At 41.3% G+C, this 22,460-nt stretch overlaps 1 protein-coding gene across 2 annotated transcripts in view; it reads left to right on the top strand.

Moving 5' to 3' along the window:
- The window catches only part of HS2ST1 (heparan sulfate 2-O-sulfotransferase 1), a 183,113-nt gene that overhangs the window by 43,844 nt on the left and 116,809 nt on the right, over window positions 1–22,460 (top strand). The window lies entirely within an intron of this gene.

The raw sequence follows: 22,460 nt of genomic DNA, 5'->3' as shown, positions 1-22,460 counted from the left end.
ATGATCTTAATTTGGCTCCCTTATGCATATGCATTATGGTATAATCTCTAATTACATGATCACATAAAATTTTTGCCACGGGACCCGGGCCTCATTTGATTCACGGAATGTTATGTGCTCACTTAATGGGAAGTTAAGTTAGTCAATATTTTGTTTTATCCTCATTGGTCAGTGTATGGCCCCAGGCCTTATTTAAACCCTGTATGCTATTCAAACCCAGCTCAGAAGACAGAATTATTAATTTCTTCACAGGCTTTTCTATCATGCACATCACTATAGTATTGGAGTGTATCACAAACAATTAATCTTCAAACACTCCATTGAGGTGAAGAGGTTGTATTATCCCCATTTTAGAGATGTGGCTCTGAGGGACACATTAAGGTCAAAAGTTTTCATTAATTTTGGATGTCCAATTTGAGATGACTAGTACCTGATTTTTCAGGGTACTTAGTATTTTATAAGCACTTTGTATGTTCAAAGAACAGCTCCCATTCACTTCAGTTGCAGATATGAGTGCTAAGCAATTCTGCAACTCAGACCCCAGAGTCTGAAGACATGGGCACAGGCAATCTTAATTCTGTCATTTACTATGTTTTGAGTGCTTGACTTTGCAATCTTAATAACATACTTTTTGTGTGTGTAATTCCCTGGGTTTTTAAAAACTGAAAAAGCAGAAATTCAATCATGGTGACATGATGACACCCACATGAGTTATCAACAGGGTTGAACCCTTTAGATCAACTGCACAGACCTCTGCCACTGGAACTAATGGAGTAATTGATAGCAGTAGCAGGTTGTCATTTTCTGTGTGGATCAATCCTAGAGAAGAATGAGAAACACTTACAGTGGGTTTCACAGCTATTTGCTGGCGGTAGAGGAAGGGTGAGACTCGGGAATCTTGGGTTCCATTCCATGCTCAAGGGGGAATAGACTTTTCTGCCTGTAACCTCCCCTTCCACCAAAGCTTGAATCCTTATACCTTGTCCTGTTTCTAGTCTAGTCTCTTCCCCACCGCTTGCTCCTTTTCCCAGTCTTTTGTCCTTCAGGCTTGCTGTCTGAATCCCAGCCTTCTCATTCCCTCCCCACTTGCAGTCTCCTTGCTCAGCCAATTGCAGTTCCTCCTCCCAGCTGTTTCCCATCTCTTTGCTAGCTAGATCCAGTTCTCTCCTCACACAGCTGCTTCTTGCATGCTGCTTGGCTGCCAGCAGGGGAGAGCGGGCAGGGTCATTGGGAGCACAAGAGACAGGCTCCCTGCTCTCATTTTCAGTGTCTGGCTCCATTCTGGCCTGGAACAGCCATCACAGGGCAAGTCCTTATGAGCTTCTATGGCTCTGAGGTTAGAGTTACTTTATGGGACTGGTACATATACAGTCTGGTCACACATAGGAGCTCTGACGGGATGGACCATGCCCTTTTACTCTGTTGCGATGGTGCATGCTCAGTCTGGTCAGCACTGGGAGTTGAGAGGCTTGAGCTTTCTCAGTATGAAAAGAATCTTCAGAGAATTTAGCTGATGAAAATCAAACAAGTCTTTCCTGAGCACATGAAAACTGCAGGGTTGTGTTTTTTTGTTGTTGTTCAAAAGCTTAACTTGGTCAAATTAGGATGTATTTTCACAGGGATGGCAAAAGTCACATTCCTGACACAAGGGCCAACTCCCTGCTCTAGGGTGCTAGAGGTTTTCCAAAGAAAAGATTGCCAAAATTTTTTAACATTGTTTTTCCTAGCTTTGTTCTCAGAAATATCTGAACTGTTTTGGCTGAAATTTTCTGCAAAATTTTTTAGCCTGAGGCAGACACTTGTCCTGGAAAATTCAGCCCAAATGATAAAGATTAGCAGAGTTGTAAGCAACTTTAAATAGGCTGTTATAATGGGAAGTGTTGGGCAACCTTAATATGTGATGCTACTAGTTCTGTCTATGATACCAAGACATACTAGCTGTGACTTTTAAGACATTTTAAATAAGGTTAATAAGTAGGACTAATGAAATGGTCAGTGGAATTTAGATGTACATGATTTTAACATCCTTTTGTAGTTATTCTTAATTTTTTAGTCAACTAAGTCATCTTTCTTTGGTCAAACTTTTCAAGGCTTGCAGCATCAAACAAACTAGAGAGAGAGAGGTGAAAAGAACCCTGGTAATATTAACTTGATGTGTAATCGTGTATGGTCTTTTTAAATAAATATTAAACAGGAAGCAGTGTTTGTAGAGTGGCAGTATATAGATATCCTTTGGGTAAAAGAAACAGTAGTTTTATATCCGGGCTCTCAAACTTTTTCATAGTGTAGATCATATATTTTTGGAGAGATTCTCATGGATTACCGGTCTTCTTGTCCAGATTGACCTACCTCCCATTTACAATCGTATAACATCTCTAAGATTTTCAAAAGTAGGAGAATAAAGTAAGACTGCTAAATCAATATTTAGCATTTAAATAAGTGGCCATATTTTCAGAAGTGCTGAGCACCTGGCAGCACCCATTGATTTCAGTGCTCAGGCTTCCAGTCTTCATGTGAGAACACTGAATTGTTCATTGCTTTAATTAAAGTTCTTTGGGGTCAGGGTGGGGAAGTTATAACTATCCAGCAGCACAATCAGAATATTTATAACTTTTTTCTATATGAAGACTTGCTTTTTGGGGATTATAAGAAAAATTTAAATAGATTTTTTTTATTTATCTTTAGCTCCCTCCAAAGACTGAAAACTGTCAAATCTATAATAAATAATACTTACATATAAGAGTACTTTTGACTGCAATATGGTTATTTATGTTTTGAACTGTGAAAAAAATATTTCAGAGTGTTCTTCTCATGTGGCCTGCACTGGGGAAGTTACGCCAATCACTTCCAATAGGTGGAAAACTAACTGTGAGAATAACTTGCCCACAAAGTTAGTGTCTATAATTTTCCTGAGGCCTTTCCAATAATTGATTCTTGTCTAGGACGAAAGTGTAGAAGAAGCAGGTTTGCTGCTCATGCAATGTTCTGTACCATCTGCTGAATGGAATTTCATAACAGCGAACCAGAAGTTCTTGGCTGGTGTAGTCAAGAGTCCACAGAATTTTTGCATGCTTAATAGATCTTGCCCCATGATGTAGGACTGAAGAACACATATTGAGCCATTTTACAGATTAGTTTGTGAACTGCTGATTGAGCAGAAACCTTTTGGTAAATGACAAAGCCAGTCTTATAATATCAAAATTGCTCAAGACTCTGGTAGGAAAGGTGGTTTTAGCTGTCCATACTTGGATACAGGGTAAGCTATTGCAAATAATTGGTCATGATGATTCATAGAGGTAATAGGAATTAGTATATGTTATGGTTTTGCTGCTCACCAGGTGGTCCTTGTTACAATGCACAACAAATTGATTAAACTGAATCTAGGAGACTGGAAGCCTCAAAATGGTAATCTTTGCTTTTCCATACTTGGGGAGTCCCACAAATATCTTTCTTCGTCTCATAAAAAACTTCAGAAAGAAAAATGGTTAGAAAATGGTTGAGAGCTGAATGCCTTAGTACAGAGGTGATGCAGTCTGTTAGCTGTTGTGTATATATGTCCTTCATGACACACGATGACACTGGAAATATCAAGAGCAGACATTATAGTTTTGTAAATGCCCAAAAGGCTAAAGACTACTGAAGATTGTTGTCAAGAGCAGCAAGTCTTTATCCCTTCTTTCAATTTTTTGAGACAAGGTGGTTCTGTTTCTAAGAATTTGTTTATTTATATTAGTGTCACTTAGACAATAATACTGATATTAGGGCCTGTTTGTCTTTGGCACTATACAAACATGTAGACAGTGACTGCCCTGAATAACTTGTATATCTCAAGAAAAAAAGCTTAAAATATGCTCACCATGTGAATAGGCAAGTGGAACTTTGCAAGACGGGCATGCATGACAGGCTCACTGATGTTAAGCAGTCTATAGTTTTCAGAGTACTTTTATTTGTCTGTCTATTGACAATATGTGCCGTGTTGGATATAGAAGCGGCTGTTTTTTCTACCCTTTTATGTTTTTACTTAGATTCCATGATCCAAACTGTTGCGCGAGAGACTATAGATATAGAAGGTAAAATTGGCAGTTACTTAATACATTTCCTCTTGTATGATAGATCTATTGGTTCTAACTCTTGGTTTGGTAGTAACCTGCTTAAAACAGCTAGCTCTTAAAACTGATAGATAAAACCATGTATGTGGTGGTGTGTGGATTTTTGGGGGGGCTCCCATTGGCCTGGAGCAGCGGACCGCGGCCACTGGGAGCTGCGATCGCCGAACCTGCGGACGCGGCAGGTACACAAAACGGCCCGGCCCGCTAGGGGCTTTCCCTACACAACCGATGGAACAAGTTTGGGAACCACTGATATAGAACGATATTGAAGTGTAACTTGCATGATAGCTCAGCAGACTGAATGAATTTTAATGTAGTTGATTATGAAAATCAGGTCTTTGGGGGATAAAATAATTATGCCAATTAGAAAACTTTATTGGAAAAAAAAGTTGAAGATTATGTACCATCTGCGATAGCAATCTGTCTGTCTGCCTACATACTATCCCACAAATTAAATATTAAAAAGCATGGCATGTTAGTTTTTCTAAACTTAATGCTTGCATTTGCAATGTTATGTTACTATTCTGTTCCTTAACTAAGCAGCACCTTCATTATATATCAGCCTGCAAAGATTTAACTGGTGCTTTCAAGAGTTCAGTCTGCCTTGGCACTTTTGTGGTTTCTTCCTGCAAGCAGCCTGAATACCACCTATTCAGCAGTAGTATGGCAAAAGTTAAATACAATTAAAGCTGAAGGGAACAGCATACTGTAAATGATGCTTGTAAAAAAAAGGCATGTAAAATTGCTTGTAAGATGGTAAAATTTCATAACATTCTGGAAAAGCAACCTCATTTATTGATCCAGTTTTTCTGACTGTAGAGATGAAGTGTAGTCTTTTGAAGTCTTACTTCTTCTTTAAAGACTTTATATTGATTTGAAGCTGAAGAGCAGAAATTGCTCATATTTTAGGAGTGTTGCTTCTTTAATGACAGTACATTGCCCCTCAGTTTAAGTGGAAGACTTTCTGCAGTATTTTTTCCTGGAATTTCTGGATCAGTCAGTAAGTGTTTTTTTGTTTGTTTGTTTTTTTAAATCCCTGATGAGATACTGCAAATAATGTACTCATGTGGTTTATGTTTGGTTGGATCACTGGCTCTTGAGGCTGTTTCTTTAGTCAACCTTAGTGTGATATATGTTCACTTCATGAAAAATATACACACCAAACCTTTCTTCAGAGTGAAATATAGAAAAAAAACCCAAACCTTTGTCTGGATACAGATTTTTGTGTTACGTCCATATTTCCGATGGGGTGAGTAAACAAACCAGATGTTTGGCACAAACTGCCAATGCCTCAGCATACCCAACTTGCAAATACTTTCAGAAGTGTTGTCCTACAGCCTATCCATGTGTTATTTCCAAAGGTATACACTAACTGGATATTTTTATTATTATTTATTATATTATTATTTATGTTTATAGTTTATTATGGTAAACTAATATACAAAGGTATACACTAACTGGATATTTTTATTATTATTTATTATATTATTATTTATGTTTATAGTTTATTATGGTAAACTAATATGAACTATGACTACATCATGAACTTTTTGAATCTATTTGGTTATACTTTTACAGAGCAGACTGGCTGTGCAAACTATTGGAAATCCAGTCATTGAGGTAAAGAGTCTGGATAGTAACTTGAAGCACCATCTACGTATAGCTTAGATCAGGGGTAGTCATTGGAAGGACTGCGGGCCAAATCTTGACCGCCAGACGCTTTTGAATGGACTCCAAAATCTTTTGATTTACTTATCATTTTTTAAAATTTGTTTCTTCTGGAATCTGCACCTTGACACTACCTTGACCAAATAATTTGGACCTTGACAAAAAATAATTATCTACCCCTGGCTTAGATGGATATGTATAGAGCTACTTCATTACTATCCTCATGGTCTTCTCTCTGTCTGTATCTCTGTCTACTCTTACACAGTGAGGTTTCTCCAGTCTGGACTTCAGAAAGCCTTAGCTTGCAGATCATCATTTACAGGATTATAATTCCTGCAAGGATCCCTGATGTATATAATTGAATGTAATATCTAATTATTAACCCACCAAATGTACCAAAAGATTTTATTGGGATAAACAATATAAAACAAAATAAATCTAGAGTTTCTAGGTCAATCTGAAATGCTAAGCCAATAAAAGGTATAAAACTTTCCTAGAAGTGAAATCTTTACCTTTTTACTCTCCCATCTGAAATGACATCTGATTTTTCTAAAACTCCAAAAACTTTCAACTGTTGAATCAGATTGCACATCGGAAAACTTCAATATGATAGATCTCATGTATAGATAAACTAGGTTTATGAAGGGAGAGAAGTGTCAAAAGTGGGTCTGAGGTTGAAGTTAGTCTTCAGTAGTTCTATGCTGAAATGAGCATATTTCCGTAATTATTAGACCTCCTTTTACATGTTATTTTTAAAGTATACAATCTGTAAACCTATGTATATTTTTAACACCTTTTAGAGAGCACCCAAAATGATCATCTCTTTAAGTCCCAGTATATGAACTGTTGTGAACTTCACTTTTGGGGGTTTCTATTGGGAATCAGACAGTACTTCTCAAAAATACCCAGATATCTTAGGTGCAATATTTCTATAAAAGTAGGTTTTATTAACAAGGTGACACAAGAAAACAAACTTAAAAAGTGGTCATTTTGCAATTTAGTACTTAGAAGTAGTTAATTGTAGCAGAAATCTGAAGTTGCAGAAAAAAATTAGATTATATGAAGTTTGCTGTCCTGAAGATGTAGAGTTGTAAAGCTGATTTTTATTACTACCATCACATATCTGCTCAGAAATCCTTCTCTCTCACTCACACACTCTGACCCTTTTCCCTTGTATTCAAGATTCTGCTTTGAAATATTGGACCAGAGAGGGTTAAGGAATGCAGGACTTATTTATATATGTCATAGATATATTTTGATTAAAAAGCATTTTCCCTCTTAATCCACTTAACTGGAATTGTATACAAACTCACTTCTTCCATGTCTTGAGAAAAAAAATCCCAGTTAAACACACATCCTTAATTGTGTTAATTAAGGTATCAAGCAAGTACAAGCAAATTTTATCCTTGCTCTGTATTTGAAGGTTTTAGACTGTGAACAGTGGCACACTTGCCAGAGTTCTGTGGAGAACTGGCTACTCCCACAGTGTTGACTCACCTCCTTGTTTCAAGTAGAAGGAGAACAAATGGTAGGTGGTGAAGAAATGAAGAGCATCAAGTAGATAGTGTGATTTACTTTATTCTGGACATAACACATCACTTACAGTTAAAATGCAATGGATTGCACATATTAACAATGTCTTTGTTCCTACCAGAGTTGCCAGTAAGTGGAAGGCAGGTTTGTGGGGCTGCAGCCAGGGAAGGAAAGGCTGGGATGCGCCTTTCCTGATTGCAGCCCCACAGACTACTTGCGGGAAGGGCAGCAGGATGGAGGGGTCTGCAGCCCAGATACCAGGACTTTCCTTGACACCAGGTGGCCCGCAGAGCTGCACTGTACGCAGGGCCGGCTCTAACTTCTTTGCCGCCCCAGGCAAAAAAAGAAGAGCGCCATCCTGCTGTACCCCCCCCCCCTGAGCCCCGCTGCCATCCCCCCCCCCCCCCCCCCCCCCCCCCCCCCCCCCCCCCCCCCCCCCCCCCCCCCCCCCCCTGAACCCCCCCCCCCCCCCCCCTCCGAGTGCCGTGCCGCCAAATCCAAAAATAAAAAATCGAGCACCGCCCTGCCCCAAGGTGCCGCCCCAAGCACGTGCTTGGTTGGCTGGTGCCTGGAGCCGGCCCTGACTGTATGTCTCCATGCACACTCAGGGCTGTGCCCTAGCCTGGCACCAGAGGCCCAGGCTCAGCACACCCCAATGCTTCTTTCACTGGCTGTAGCCCCCTCGTGCTAGGTCAGCATGCAGCCTCTAGAATGCAGAGAGAGGTACTGTGCTGCTCTACAGGCATCCAGCACCACTTTTCCCCATGGAAAGCCCCGTTATCTGGCCTGCAGCCCCCCTTGCTGCTGCTGCCCTGCTCACAGCCTTCCCTCCCAGTCTGGAGTGCTGGGTCTCTGGCAGGGACATCTCTGCTGGACAGGGTTACAGATGCCCCATTCCATTACTTCTTGGGTGAGCCGCAGGTTCCCAGGTGCAGGGAGGTTTGTGTGGCTGCAGCAGGGAAGGAAGTGCTGGGATATGCCAAGCACTGGCCAGGTTTGCAGTGCTGCAACCAGGGAAGGCATGTTGAAGCATTTCTCTGGCTGTGGTTCTGCAAACCTGCCTGTGTTCGGGTCCTTCCAATTCCTCCCCCCTCCCCTCCCCACCTCCAATTCTTGATAAATGGCATGCTGTTGCCTATATCCGAATCCATTTAACATTAAAGTGAACGGATTGCATAGGTTCCTGGCAAAATGTTACTTTTAATCAGAAGTTGTTAATATCAGAATTGCTATTAAGCGGAATCTGTCTAAATATTATTTTCCATATAAGCAATTGCTGTAGTTGCCTTTTGGTTGGTGTGTGATCAAGGCTGACAGGAAAGCTGGCCCACTAATTTCTCTATCAAGCTGAAGTACACACTATGAAAAGGTATGAGAACCCTTAACCCTCCATAGACACACACCCTTTGCAGTGTTGTTGTGAATTTTCTGAGTCAGACAACCCACAATCAAATTGAACATGCAGATAACTAGAACGTAGACATAATTAATCTGTAGGTTTGTGGGTAAATTGTATTCCCAAATCATAAATGAAATGAGGTCTACGTCTAGTACCAGAAGTTAAAATGTCAGAAAATTGTTTAAACAATGAATGAATATAGCTGACACATTGTATTGTAATGGCTGAGAAGCCACAGCATATTTTGGACAACGCCCAAGAAAACTAGGTAGTACTCAAGTTAGTTATCACACGTGGTTGGAAACAAAGTAAATTCAGAATAACACACTCAAGGTGTAACATGTACTCTTTTAATAATTCCACCATTCATGAAATCACAACCAAAGGTAATAAAAAGCCTAAAGCAGACCTGTTATCCATAGCAATCATACAGATTTGTACCGACTCCATAGTAAAATTTCAGCATTGAATGACTCCTGTTCATTTTACATAGAGCACAGTGGGTAACCAGTCAGTGTTCCTTCATGTGTTAAACATCAATGACTTTAGTCATATTTCAGTTTAGTCTTTTGACAATAGCCTTCCGATTGTACTGTTAGCTTTTAAATAAGACTCCAGGCCATGTGGTAGTGTTTAATTTGAATACACTCTTTGTGAAAAATATAACAATATCCTGAACAAACTTCATGGAGTTAAGGTAAACTTCATTGAATTAAGTTAATACTTAGGGTCCGTTGTATTAAAATGTATCTAACTTTTCTAGGAGACTGACTAAATTGGGAAGGATTAGGAACTGCAAAGGACTTTTTGGGCCAGTAGGTGTGAAACGGATTTCCTGGGAAATACTTTAGGATGAGGGAAATGATATGATCCACCTTTGAGCTAGCCTTTTGAAGCTGTGCCCTTGGAACAGAGATCCATTGTCTACTGATTACTTACTTCTGAAAACTTCAGATTCAGAGACACCCAAATTATTATAAACAATGGACTAAATGGTTCATGAATGTGCTGGTTCTGATATGGGGCTGTTACAAATTTGTGACAACTAAAGAAACCCCTTGGTGGGGGAGGAAGATGGGGCTGAAGTACTCACTTGCCAGCGTCAATGTTGGAGACAGTTGGGGTAAGCTTATTAGCATGCATGTAGATTCTTTTAGTGTTTTTAATATGTTTTCTCTGCAGTATTTTACCCAAAGAATAAATAGGCTTGCTGGGGGGCATTGTATAATTCTTGGCAATTACTCCGTTGTTAGTGTCTGAAGAGAAGGCAAGAGAATCCAGCTTAGGTAGCCTGTCTTTTGCCGGGAGTAACACAGTGAAGACAAGGAACTGTTCAGCCTGGAGGTACCCTGGTCACAAGGGGGAAGAGATGCCTCTCTCCATCTAAAGAGAGGTGACCGTCAGGGGAGCCAGAAGCCTCAGGGTGGGTGCCCTTCCTGTACTAATAAGGGGAAATACAGGAGCAGTTGCTCTGAACTGTGACTGATAACTTAGCTCTCATTTCTCACTGTCAATTTTACCATTAATTTGAAGTGTCCTACTGTAATTAGAGCTGTTTTTTTTGTTGTCGTTTTTAACTGTTTAAATTCTTTCTAATATATGCTGGGCAAAATAGTACCTAGGAAATATTTTGCATTTTATTTAATTTTTCTTTTTAAAGCTTCAATTTCAGATGTAATCTGTTTAGTTTCTGTTGAAAACTACAGTTTTGGAACTTCTTTAATACTTCAGCTACGTTTTGGTAATAAAAAGCTGAACTGACTTGAATGAGGACTGCTGAGGCACCTAAAGTCTTCTATTATAAAATTGGATGCAATGAGCAGCCTCTGAATTTCAAAGCAGTGCAACAGTTGCAGGGGTCTTCTTATTTCTGCCCTGGCCACACAATGCTCTTTGTTCATCGTGATTAGCAGTTAACTTTCATCAGTTGAAATTATGGTATTCTTCTCCGCCTGCTTCAGGCTTTTCATTAGAAAGTCATACACAAATCTAGAAAGGGCTAGGGTAGTAAACCTGAACAACTATAGAAACTGAGGACAAGATGCACAGTGTTCTTTGACAGCATAGCTTTCAAAAAGGCCATTAATCTAGCTAATTCTTCATTTTCTCATGCGTTGGGCATGTTGGTTTGATTGTGATGAGCTCACCTATTTGAAAAAGTTTTTAAACAGAGTAGTAGCAATATTTAACTAAAGGGTTGTACTTTTTGTTTCTTCTGTAGGTAGAGCACATTGCACAACATTGAGTTTTTTTGCATTCCTCAAGTCCCCCCTCCTTCCACAAATTCCTTCTATGTCATCCTCTCATCCCCTTCTATTTCAAGGACTGTCTGCAACCTCTACATCTAAACCTTCTCCCTTATGCCCAGATGTAAGTCAAGTCATTCAGTCTTGATTTTGAAGACTAGAAGTGATGGAGAATCCACCACTTCCTTTGGTAGTTTGTTCCTCTTATTCATCCTCAGTCCTAACCCCCCCCCCTCCTTTTTGATAAAACTGAACAGATTGAGTTCTTCAATTCTATCACTGTTAGACATGGTTTCTCTTGAATCAATTTTTGGGATCCTTCTTTATAATCCTTTTACAAATGTTAACACCAGTACTGGATGCAGTATTCCAGTATTAGTGTCACTAGTGTCTTATACAAAAGTTGAATCATTCTCCTTCTGACTACTTCACTGTTTATACAGTCAAGGATTCATTAGTCGATTTTGCCACTGTGTTTGAGTATATTAAAATACATTTTGTTTGAATGGGCCCAGGTTTACCAAGCGTACTATGAATGTCTGCCCTATCCTCGTTGTTTAGCATTCCACCAATCTTCGGGTCATTCACAAATTTTACCAGCAGTCACTTTATATTTATTCAACATTTTCTTCAATGATCTGGAAGTAGTGTGGCTGTTCACAGCTTTCCCAAGCTTTAGCAGGAGAGTGAATTTGATGTATTTTCTGGTTAAAATCACGATTGCCTCCCAGGTTTCTGAGTAAAACCACTGGTATCTTGTAAATTTCTCTCTACTATTTGGCAGAGGTATGAGCAACCCCAGAGATATTAAAGCCCTCTATGTGCTGATTCATTAGCCAGTGCAGCACTCACTTCCTGTTTGGAAAGCTATCTTCACAACTATAATGGTTAGAAACAAACTCGTTTTATTTAAATGCAAACATTAATCAGGAGAAATGGATGGCCATGCAGTGGATTTTCCAAACATTTATAAATATAACCTAAATATATTTGGAACTTGTGATGTATGTTACTTATTTCTTGTAACTGTTATGCTCTAAAGTGCTGTTTTTATTTAAGGATTTCATGAAAATTGTTTCAGAAGATTTTAATGTCATGACAATGTTTCTCAGGAGACTAGAGGAGACACTCCTCAAGAATGGCTCTGTGGGGGGAGGAGTGGGAGAGAGGGCAGCTATTATCCGTTGTATTTCACTCTTTAATTTTTGTAATGAAAATAAAAGCATTCATTGACTGTTGACCTGATTATATGTTTTGGGGGGCCTTCACTGATTATCCTTTAGATAATAACTTCTGAGCAATTTACTAGGATTAGTTTGCAAAACCTTGCTAAAAACTAAAATTGGATGCATGTCACATTTGGAGAGTGCTAAATATGCAAAGTTATTTACATTTAGTATTTAATATGCAGTGGGAGTTCAGCTTTTTAATATTGTATTAGTGAAAATATCAAACATGACAAAATATAACTTCTGGGTATTTTGGCAGAATAAATAACTGTCAGGAAAGCCATTAATCTTAATTTAAGATGTTTTACCTTTGTTTTTAAAGGTAAATATCCCTGGTAACACGAAAGAAAGAGAGAGAGACATATATTCTTAGCACTGAAAAAGATGAACACATTCATTGTGAAAATTAGATTCTCTTTGGGTATATGTGTTTGGATTTCACAGTTGACAAAAAATATTTATCCTTGGTGCTGTCACTTTGCCCTTACAATATTTTAAGGCTCTGGTAATTTCCCTTGAACCATCTAGAAAGTACAGTTACCTTTCTGCATGACCATTTTGATGTCTGTCTCTAGCTTAACACAAATTTTCAAGTAATGCCTTTTGAAGCTCATATTTCTCTTCACTTACTGATATTGTCACATGTTCCAGGTTGCAGACCCTCATGGTAATTGTTTTACATTGAGAGCAGGTCAGTCATTTAACAGCTGCCTTACACTGTATTTGTATTTAAATAGGAGAAAGCGATCTGTTTTGAATTTTAAGTTATCTTGGTCAAGTATCTTGATGTCTTGTGTTTTATCTTCACAATTAAAGTAATCTGTTTGGCTTCTTATTCCCATGAGTGGGGAGGATGAACATCTACAATGTTGGAAAAACTTCATTGAGGAAAATGCTGAAGGTTTACTATTAGCATATAAATTCAAAAGACCAAAGTCCTCTGGGATTTATTTGTATAGGTTTAATTAAAATTGAGACTCCTCAATGAAAATGTGCAAGGTAAAGAAAGGACATCTTTTAAAAATATAGTTATGCGTACAATTTTCATGTCAAATGTTGCAGAAGATCAGTAACCCTACTTACTGTTAGGGCTAGTCTACATTGGCAACACTAAAATGCTGCTGCTCTAAAAACCCATCTCCATGAGGGGTGTAGCTACCAGCGCTCGGATGCGGCTCCCAGCACTGGTGCACTGTCTACATTGGCGCTTTACAGCGCTGCAACTTGTTGCGCTCCGGGCGTTGTTTTTTCACACCCCTAAGCGAGAAAATTGCAGTGCTGTAAATTGCCAGTGTAGACAAGCCCTTGCGTCACATTAACATTTCAGACCTGTTCCACTGTTAATGATTTAACTCAGGTTAAAGAGCATATTGTTTCTCCAGATGAGAACTCTCAGAAGGTGCTTTTAAAATGGACTGTTTGGAGTTTGTTAAACTGTTTTTATGATTGTTTTTAACAATCACATTACAGTGCAAAACTGCTAATTCATTTAATTGTTTTATTTAAACATAATTGAAATGCTGTTTTTTAATGGGGGTTGCTGGTGATGGAGGCTTTTCAACTTGAGCACTCAGATGATGAAAGACAGATCATAGAGTAGAGAGAGGAAAGAATTGATGAGTTCTTGCATCCCTGACAGTCTACACAGTTTCTTCTAGGAGTACTTGCTCATGTCCATTCAACTTAGGTGTGTGTGTGCACCTGTTGTGGAAGGTAGCTTTCCTGGTGACGGTGATGTCGGCGAGGTGAGTCTCAGCTGTGAACCCTGATCTCAGAACTCCTGTACCCTGTCTTCTATAAGGACAAGGTACAGCTCCGGCCCTACCTGGTCTTCCTCCCCAAGGTGATGTCTTACTTTCCACATGAGCCAGGACATCTTCCTTCCAATCTTCTGCCCTAAGCCCCATGAGATTAGTGAAGAGAGGCGCCTTCACGCTTTGTACATAAGAAGGTCCCGGCTTTCTACCTAGATAGGACTTTCCATAAGTCGACTCAGCTTTTGATCTCTACAGCTGATAGGATGAAGGGCCTCCGGGTGTTCACGCAGAGGATTTCTAACTGGATCACCTCTTGCATTTGGACCTGCTATGAGTTGGCGGGAGTCCCTCCGCCGCCGATCATCAGAGCCCACTCGACCGGAGCGCAGGCATCTTCAATGGCCTTCCTGGCACACTTTCCGACCAGGACGTGTGTTGAGCCATGACATGGTCTTTGGTGCACATGTTCACAGCCTACTACACCATCATTCAGCAGGCCAGGGACGATGCTGGGTTTAGCAGAGCTGTGTTGCAATCTATACGTCCGTGAACTCCTATCCACCTCTGAGGGGTACTGCTTTGGAGTTAATGAAGTTGAACGAGCAAGCACTCGAAGCAAAAATGACAGTTACCTTTTCCATAACTGGTGTTCTTTGAGATGTTTTGCTCATCTCTGTTCCACAACCTGCCCTTCCCCACTGTCGGAGTTTCCGGCAAGAAGGTACTGATGGTGGGGGAACCAATGGCACTCTATATACCGCAGCACGTGCACACCACTACAGGGGGCACCGGAGCCGGTCCCCTACAGATACTGCTGAGGGAAAAACTTCTGGCACTGGTGCATGTGGTGAGCGCACACACCTAAGTTGCATGGACATGAGCAACACATCTTGAACATCAGTTACGGAAAAGGTAACTGTCTTTTCTCTAGTGCTAGTTGTTGGAGGAGACTGGAACAGAGAAGCAATGTGCATCTATATTGTTGAAGATAAAGAAACAGTTCTGAAGTACTCTGGTGTTTCCATATTTTGAAATTAAAACAGAGGTCCAGATCTTAAACACATTTTCAATTTCAAACTTGTTTGTTAAAGCCAAAGCATAAGTGTTTTTGCAGAATCAAGACCTTAGTCTCACTGTATGTTCATTATAGAATATCAGGGTTGGAAGGGACCTCAGGAGGTCATCTAGTCCAACCCCCTGCTCAAAGCAGGACCAATCCCCAGACGCATTTTTACCCCAGTTCCCTGAATGGCCCCCTTAAGGATTGAACTCACAACCCTGGGTTTAGTAGCCTAATGCTCAAACCACTGAGCTATGTTGAGGGATATATGTACGTAGATGGGTATGAATATGCATTTCTGTGGTACTCATTGTAGTATGAGTTCCTCCCATACATTAATACATTTACCATATCTTCTAGAGCATTTTGTAATCCGCATTTTACTGATGGGGAACCTGGATACAGAGAGATTTAAGTGATTGCTCCAGGATCTCACAGGATGTCTGTGGCTTGTTTTCTGCCCAGATATGTCACTTTTTAGAAATCATGACTAAAATACCTAAACCATTTCTGAATACTAGGACTATCTTTAAAACTGGGCTTTCTCTGTGTTTTAAGGAAATTCTTAAGAGGTTTTGTGTTCAAATAAATCAAGTGATTTCATTTTAAAAGTTCAGACTCAGCATCTGTGTACTGCCCAGAATGTATTGTGACGGGTTGGATCCCCCTTCCGGGATGCCACCTGATATGCTGGGGTCCCACTGAGCCTGCCTGTCCTACCAGCCTGGGTTCCTCTTTCTCTGTGCTGCTATGACAGGCTCTCAAGCTCCCTTCCAGCACACAGACAGGTAGGGACACACCCAGCTGTAGTATCACACAGAGTCTGCAATCAACTCTGTACTCGGAGGGAATTCAGCGCCACTGCAGATTTCTTTGCTTCCTCGCAGAAAAAATGACTTTCTGGCGAGGAAGCAAAGGGAAGCCACAAGAGCGGTCATATGACCGTCCCAAGCAGTATATTTCAGGTGCCCAAGGCAGCCGTCAGAGAGGTAAATCACTGTGGGGCAGAGGGGCAAGACTGGGGAAGACCCGGCTGGAGGCTCCTACCCTGTGCTGGGCTCACTGCTAGTCCTGGCTGCGTCCTCTTCCCCTGCACGGCATCTCGGGCTTTGTCAGACCCATCCCCAGATTTCTCCCCCAGCTGTAGGAAGCTCTGCAAACTACCCCCCTCTTCCCGCTGTGTGCTTTATGCACCCATCGCTCCTCAGTTGCAGGGTGAGAGAGCCCTGTATAGGGAGCTGCTCCCCCCTCCGCCCAACCCCGTGCATCCAGACTCCCTTATACCCAGATCCTTCTGCTGAGGCGCGCGTACACACACACACACACACACCCTGCCAAGCCCTACTCCCCCTGCACCTGAACCACCCACCCTACCGAGCCCCAAACAGCTGCACCTGGATCCCCACACCACTGAGCCCCACTCTCCCAGCATCTGGACACCCACACTGAGCTCCCCACACTCAGACCCCTGCCAAGTTCTATCCCCCCCCACTCCCAGACTCCCCCATTACCATTGCACCCAGAACTTGCCCCCACAAGCCCCAGTGCTTCTAGATCTCCCCTGCACATGGATTCCCCACTGAGCCACTCGCACCCAGATTGCCCTACGCAGAACCCTCTCAACCCACACCTGGATCCCCCCCCACACTAAGCTTCTCTGCACTTAGATCCTGCCTTGCTGAGCCTGCCTGTGCACCTGGCATGGAGGGGCAGAGCCCTGGGGTGTTTCTGGGACCGACCCAGTCCTTGTGCTGTGTCAGGGTTGGGTGCAGCCTCAACGCTGAGTCTGTGTCCCAGGTGGGAGCTGCACGGTGATTTTCCACCTCTGTGGAGCCAGTGGCCTGTGCTCCTCAGTGCCATGTTGCAGAAATTTAAAATACTGTGTGCAGAATTTTTAGTTTTTGGGGTAGAATGCCCTCAGGAGTAGCTCTGTGTGGGAGGACTCAGCTCAGGGAATTGCCCAGCTCTTTGGTGTGCACACCCTCTGGAGTGTAAACCCAAATTATATTGTCTTGCACAGTATAGAGATCTATATAGCGTAAGCTCCTGAAATTTCCCCCTACCTCAATGTGGAGGAAGATATGCACAGCTTTTTGCTCCCTCGGTCATGAATTACACAAACTGGGGTTTGGAATAAACAAAAAATGTGTTTATTAACTACAAAAGATACATTTTAAGTGATTAGTAAGGGATAACAAACAGATCAAAGCAGATTACCAAGCAAATAAAACAAAACATCCAAAGTGAGCGTAATACACTAAGGAATACTGGCTAGAAATAATAATTTTTCTCTTAAATGTTGTTTCAAGCAGGTTACAGAGTTTCTTGAAGATATACTGCTCCGCTTGTATAACCCACACACCTCCTGAGTGTGGTCTTCTGTCCCATCTAGTGCGAGAGAGAGAGAGAGAGATTAATGAGTCTGCTCTACAGCTTTAGCTAACGGCCATATGGCTTTTAGATCATGCAGTAGAGGCTCATGCACTAAGCTTCAGAGGTCCTAGGTTCAATCCCACTCGCCAACGACTGAGGTCTGTCAGTGTTACAGCTTAAATCTCGCCTGATCTTTCTCGCCTGGGCTCAGTCCCCGTCTCCCCAAGCTTAATTCCTTTGTTTCTTTAGCTGTTTTCATCAGTCTTCCTTCTTGGGTTGGGAGGCAGTGGAGAAGAGCCAAGATTAAGTCACTCCCCAGCCTTAAATAGGATTTGCATATGGCGGGAATCCTTTGTTTCCCATCCTGTAGAAAAATACCAGCATTTTAAGATGGTATCCTGCACCAGGTGACATGATCACATGACCCTGCAGTGTCAAAGCAGCATCCCAGGAAACTTCTCAGGAAGGAGGGAGATTAGTATCTTCAAAGTCCTATTGTCCTTCCTAATGGCCCATTGAGGCTGATTGCATACTATTTGGTGGGCGTTCCCCACATTTACACACAGTTGTAATTGTTACATAGTCAATATCCCTAACTTCAGATACAGAAATGATACATGCATATAAATTGGATAATCCCATACAGTAAATCGTAACCTTTCCAGTGATACCTCACATGACCCATCTTGCATAAAACATGTCTTATAACAGGGGTAGGCAACCTATGGCACACTTGCCAAAGGCGACATGCAAGCTGATTTTCAATGGCACTCACACTGCCCGGGTCCTGGCCACTGGTCCGGGGGGCTCTGCATTTCAATTTAATTTTAAATGAAGCCTCTTAAACATTTTAAAAACCTTATTTACTTTACATACAACAATAGTTTAGTTATATATTATCGACTTATAGAAAGAGACCTTCTAAAAACGTTAAAATGTATTACTGGCACGCAAAACCTTAAATTAGGGTGAATAAATGAACATTTGGCACACCACTTCTGAAAGGTTGCCGACCCCTGACTTATAATATGAATATGGCATAACTAACTATTTTTATGAAGACTATGGGGCGTAATGTCACACATATGTTGGGCCACTGAGGAACCAAGAACTTACAAGCAAGTAAAAATAGTGTACTGCAGATGCACAGTATTATATTTCCCTCACAGATATGAGTTAAGAATGTGGTTATCCTGACGTATGTATTTGCCAGTCTGTCCATGCACTGAAATATGGTTGGTGGGTGTATTTGGATAGTGGAATAATTTAGCTTTTCCCTTCACTTCCCTTTCTTCTTTTTCTAAGGAAACTAAAGTTGGAAAACCTACATTAATGCAACATATGGCTGAAATATCATAATACTAAAAACAGAAAATTCAGTTACTATTTCCACAGCTGTAACTGAGCTAAACCGCTCATGTTCACAGAGGGCTTGTCTACACAGTGCTTTAGTCTGCACCAGAGAGGTGTAAATTCCAATGCTTACTAGTGTGTCATGCACTAACTGACCTATATGGACCCTGCTGGCATACACTAAAAGAACCCTAGTGTTTGTGAACATAGTACTATTTGAAACAGGAATACATTAATGCACACCAGAGAACTTTTAGTGCATACCAGCAAGGTCCACACAGATCTCTTACTATGCAACGTGCTAGTGCAGACTAAAATTTACATTACTCTGGCATGGACTAAAGCAGGGATTCTCAACCTTTTTCTTACTGACACCCCCTCCCCAACCCCATCATGCTATTAAAAACTCCATGCCCACCTGTGCCACAATAACTGGTTTTCTGCATATAAAAGCCAAGGCCAGCATTAGGGGTAGCAAACAGGGCAGTTGCCTGGGGCCCCATGTCACAGGGCCCCCCGTGAAGTTACATTGCTCAGGCTTTGGCTTCAGCCCCATGTAGTGGGGCTTTGGCTTTCTGCCTGTACCCTAGTGAGTGTAACCTTGGCCCTGCTTGGCAGAGTCCCTGAAATCTGCTTGCGGCCCCCCAGGGGGCCTCGGACACCTGGTTGAGAACCACTGGACTAAGGCATCATGTAGAAAACCCTAAGAGAGTAGCCATGCACAAGTCCAGAGTCTGGTGGCATGATTTTTCTTTGGGGTCTAAAGGGAAGTGCCATATATAGTCTTTTGCACTCGCATCCTACCTGGTGGGAGGGAGGAGTGTCCTTCTCTCCTCATCTCTACTTGCAAAGTATAGGTTGCCTGGGAGTGGAATTGTGGTATCCAGAATAGCTGTGTCTGACAGAGTGGAATATCAAGTGATGGATAAGACTACAATCAGAAAGTAGAATTTTCAGTGGTGAACAGTTGAGTTTTTTTGATGAACTTTGGTTCTGAGAGTTGGAAGGGAAAAGAGCATGTGCTTAGCCTGCTCTTTGTGCAGGTCTATGCTTAGTAATATAAAATACTTTCCTACAATCAAGGGGACAGTGTTCTTGATTACTCTAGGAACCAGAGCTTTGAAATTTCTGACTTTAGTGCTATAAAATTGCAACCATGTTAGGAAAGAATTTGTTCTTTTCCCTCTCCAAACTGCTGCTTCCTCCTCGTGACACACTTATGTATATCTTCATACAGTTGCATATGTCACTCAAGACATCAAACTTGATGAGCCAATGGTATGGTAAGTCCTATATAATCACAGAGTTGCATTAAGGCTTTTCTTGCACTTAATTCTATTTAAATTTGGATTTTAGATTAAAGTGATACTGGAGCATGAATTTTAGAAGATTAGATACTACTTACATTTTTTGAATTCCCAGACATACAGATAAACCAAGCATGGTTTAACTGCATCCATCTGTAAGTCATTGTCTTTCATTCAGACTGACCAACAGAGAATCTTTATTTCACCCAACTGAAACATGTATTTCAACTGGTTCCTTTTTTGGCTATTTTCCAAGCCCATCAGGACATTCTTGGTTTAAAAATAAAAATTGGGTAATGTAGACATTTTAATTTTTAGAACTAGAGGCCTGTTATTTGAGAGAGGGAGGAAATAGAAACCACACTTATTCTTTTCCAATTAAGTAGCAGCACTCTTATAATTCATGAAACCCTTAAAAATGGAGCTGAACTTTCAGTACCCCATTATTGTAACTGGTTGGAGTTATTTTGATTTGAAGAGTTCATACCTTCTTTCCTGTGTAATAATGGAATAGTTGCTTTTTCTGCTCCGGCTCCCTCGTGCTGACAGGCCACAATGGTGGTAATAGAGCTCACACATGATATTCTAGAATGCTAATTTAAAGAAGGATAAACCCTTTGATGATGTAAGTTGAGCTTTTCCACATGTAATTTCATAAATGCATTAGAAGACTACGCTGGTGATGGTGGACAATAAATGCAATACGGTGGATGCAGGCTGACAGACTTATTGGCCCTTTGTGCCTCTTGTACAGTATGGCCCTATTTTAGTTTTCTGGTTTGTATTCTGTTCAGCCCTGTGAAGAACCTGGGTCTGGTTTCACTTTCCCTGAACTGATGATGGTTGAAAACACTTCAAAAGAAATGCACTCCCCTGTGGAAAGGGGAAATATCTCTCACAATGAACCCTTTGGCCAGTCAAGAAACAGTGAGGTAAATCTCTTACAGTTCTCTTTGGCTGAAAGAACATCACAGGTGTACACAGCATGGAGTTGGGTGGGCTGCATACCAGAGAAAGAAAATACCTTTGTTTGGTAGTTATATTGTTTAAATACTTTTCTTTGGGGTATGTAAGTTTGGGAAGGGGTTTGTAACCTGGGGGTTGTGTGGATTCACCAGTCTGAGAAGTCCAAACAAAGCCTAAATACTCAAGTAAAGTTCCATGTTCTTTGCCTAAAGGCAGGTTTTATTAAATAACAAGATGCAAAAGGCCCAAAGTAATAGAAATGATTAAGAGACTTTCCTTCTTTTACAAACTTGGAGGGTGGAGAAGGGCACATGCTTCCCTCCTAGGTAGCCCTTTCTGTGTACTACGGAGAGCATCCTCCAAGGTCCTTCACTGGGTCTTTCTTTGCTGCTACCCTTGTCTAAGGCAGGAAGCCTATGTTTGGCTTCTTGTATATCACACATTTGCTCCTAGTCATGTGCCCTATGAGTACAGATTCTTGCTTTAAAGGTTCCAAGGGCCATAGCAGGCACACTGGCAGGTAGACATTTGTCTCAAGGCTCAGTGCCCTGTTAGAGTGTGAATTTGGTGCTTACAAAAACAGTGTTGCTAGTACTTGAGACTTAATCATTAATCTTGCAATATTTTGTGTGGCTTTTTTGTAAAATCCCAGCTGTTGGACTCAAGTGATGTAAGAATTTCAGGTTTCATTTTTTTAAAATAAATTTCTAGTCCTCAAGGTTGTAGTGCAAAGCTTAAAAATTTGAATGAAGTGCACTTTAGGCTCAAAACCCAGAAGGCAAATAAAAAGAACTCCAAATGTATTATTGTTCTTACTTTTAATGCTTGCTTCTCTTTGCTGCATCCATCTTGGGTCCGTGCCCTGTTGAAGTAAGTACAGCTCTAGAGGCAGTTGCAGGGGAGTGAAGCTGGAAGCCTACAGCTGAGTGGAAGGAAGCTGCTCCTGCCCCTGCTAACTCCTTCAGCTAGTCCCTGGAAACAGACTGGGACTATTTGTGGGTATGCCATAGCTTCGTTTAGTCCCTTTCCTCATTAGTTAGAGGTATCCATGAACTAGAGGTAAGGAGCGAGAGGATCCCTTAGTGCCTCTGTGCACCTGTGAGAGCAGAGATAGGCAACTTTGGATCGGCAGCAGCTCATGAAGAGTGTTACACCCCTTTGGGATGGGGAGCAAGCAGATACCAGACACAGTGTTGGTATATAATACTCTAAATGCTCTTTATTGATTATAAAACAATCGTTACTCACTCCACATTCATACTCCAACCATACTATACCAGAGTCCAAAGGTCAGAATGGTCCCGATGGTTAATCAAGGTTCCTTCTGTCAGGATAAGATGCAGAGAGCCGGCGAAAACCACATCTATATCACGTGGGACTCTGGATCAATAAACAACTCTGATTTTCAGAAATCGTAGTCATCCATTCCATCGTGTCATCGGTTCTTTACCTTTTGTTTA

This window comes from Trachemys scripta, chromosome 8 (assembly GCF_013100865.1).
Source record: "Trachemys scripta elegans isolate TJP31775 chromosome 8, CAS_Tse_1.0, whole genome shotgun sequence".
NCBI lineage: Eukaryota > Metazoa > Chordata > Testudines > Emydidae > Trachemys > Trachemys scripta.
This window is presented reverse-complemented; position numbering and strand designations above follow the sequence as displayed.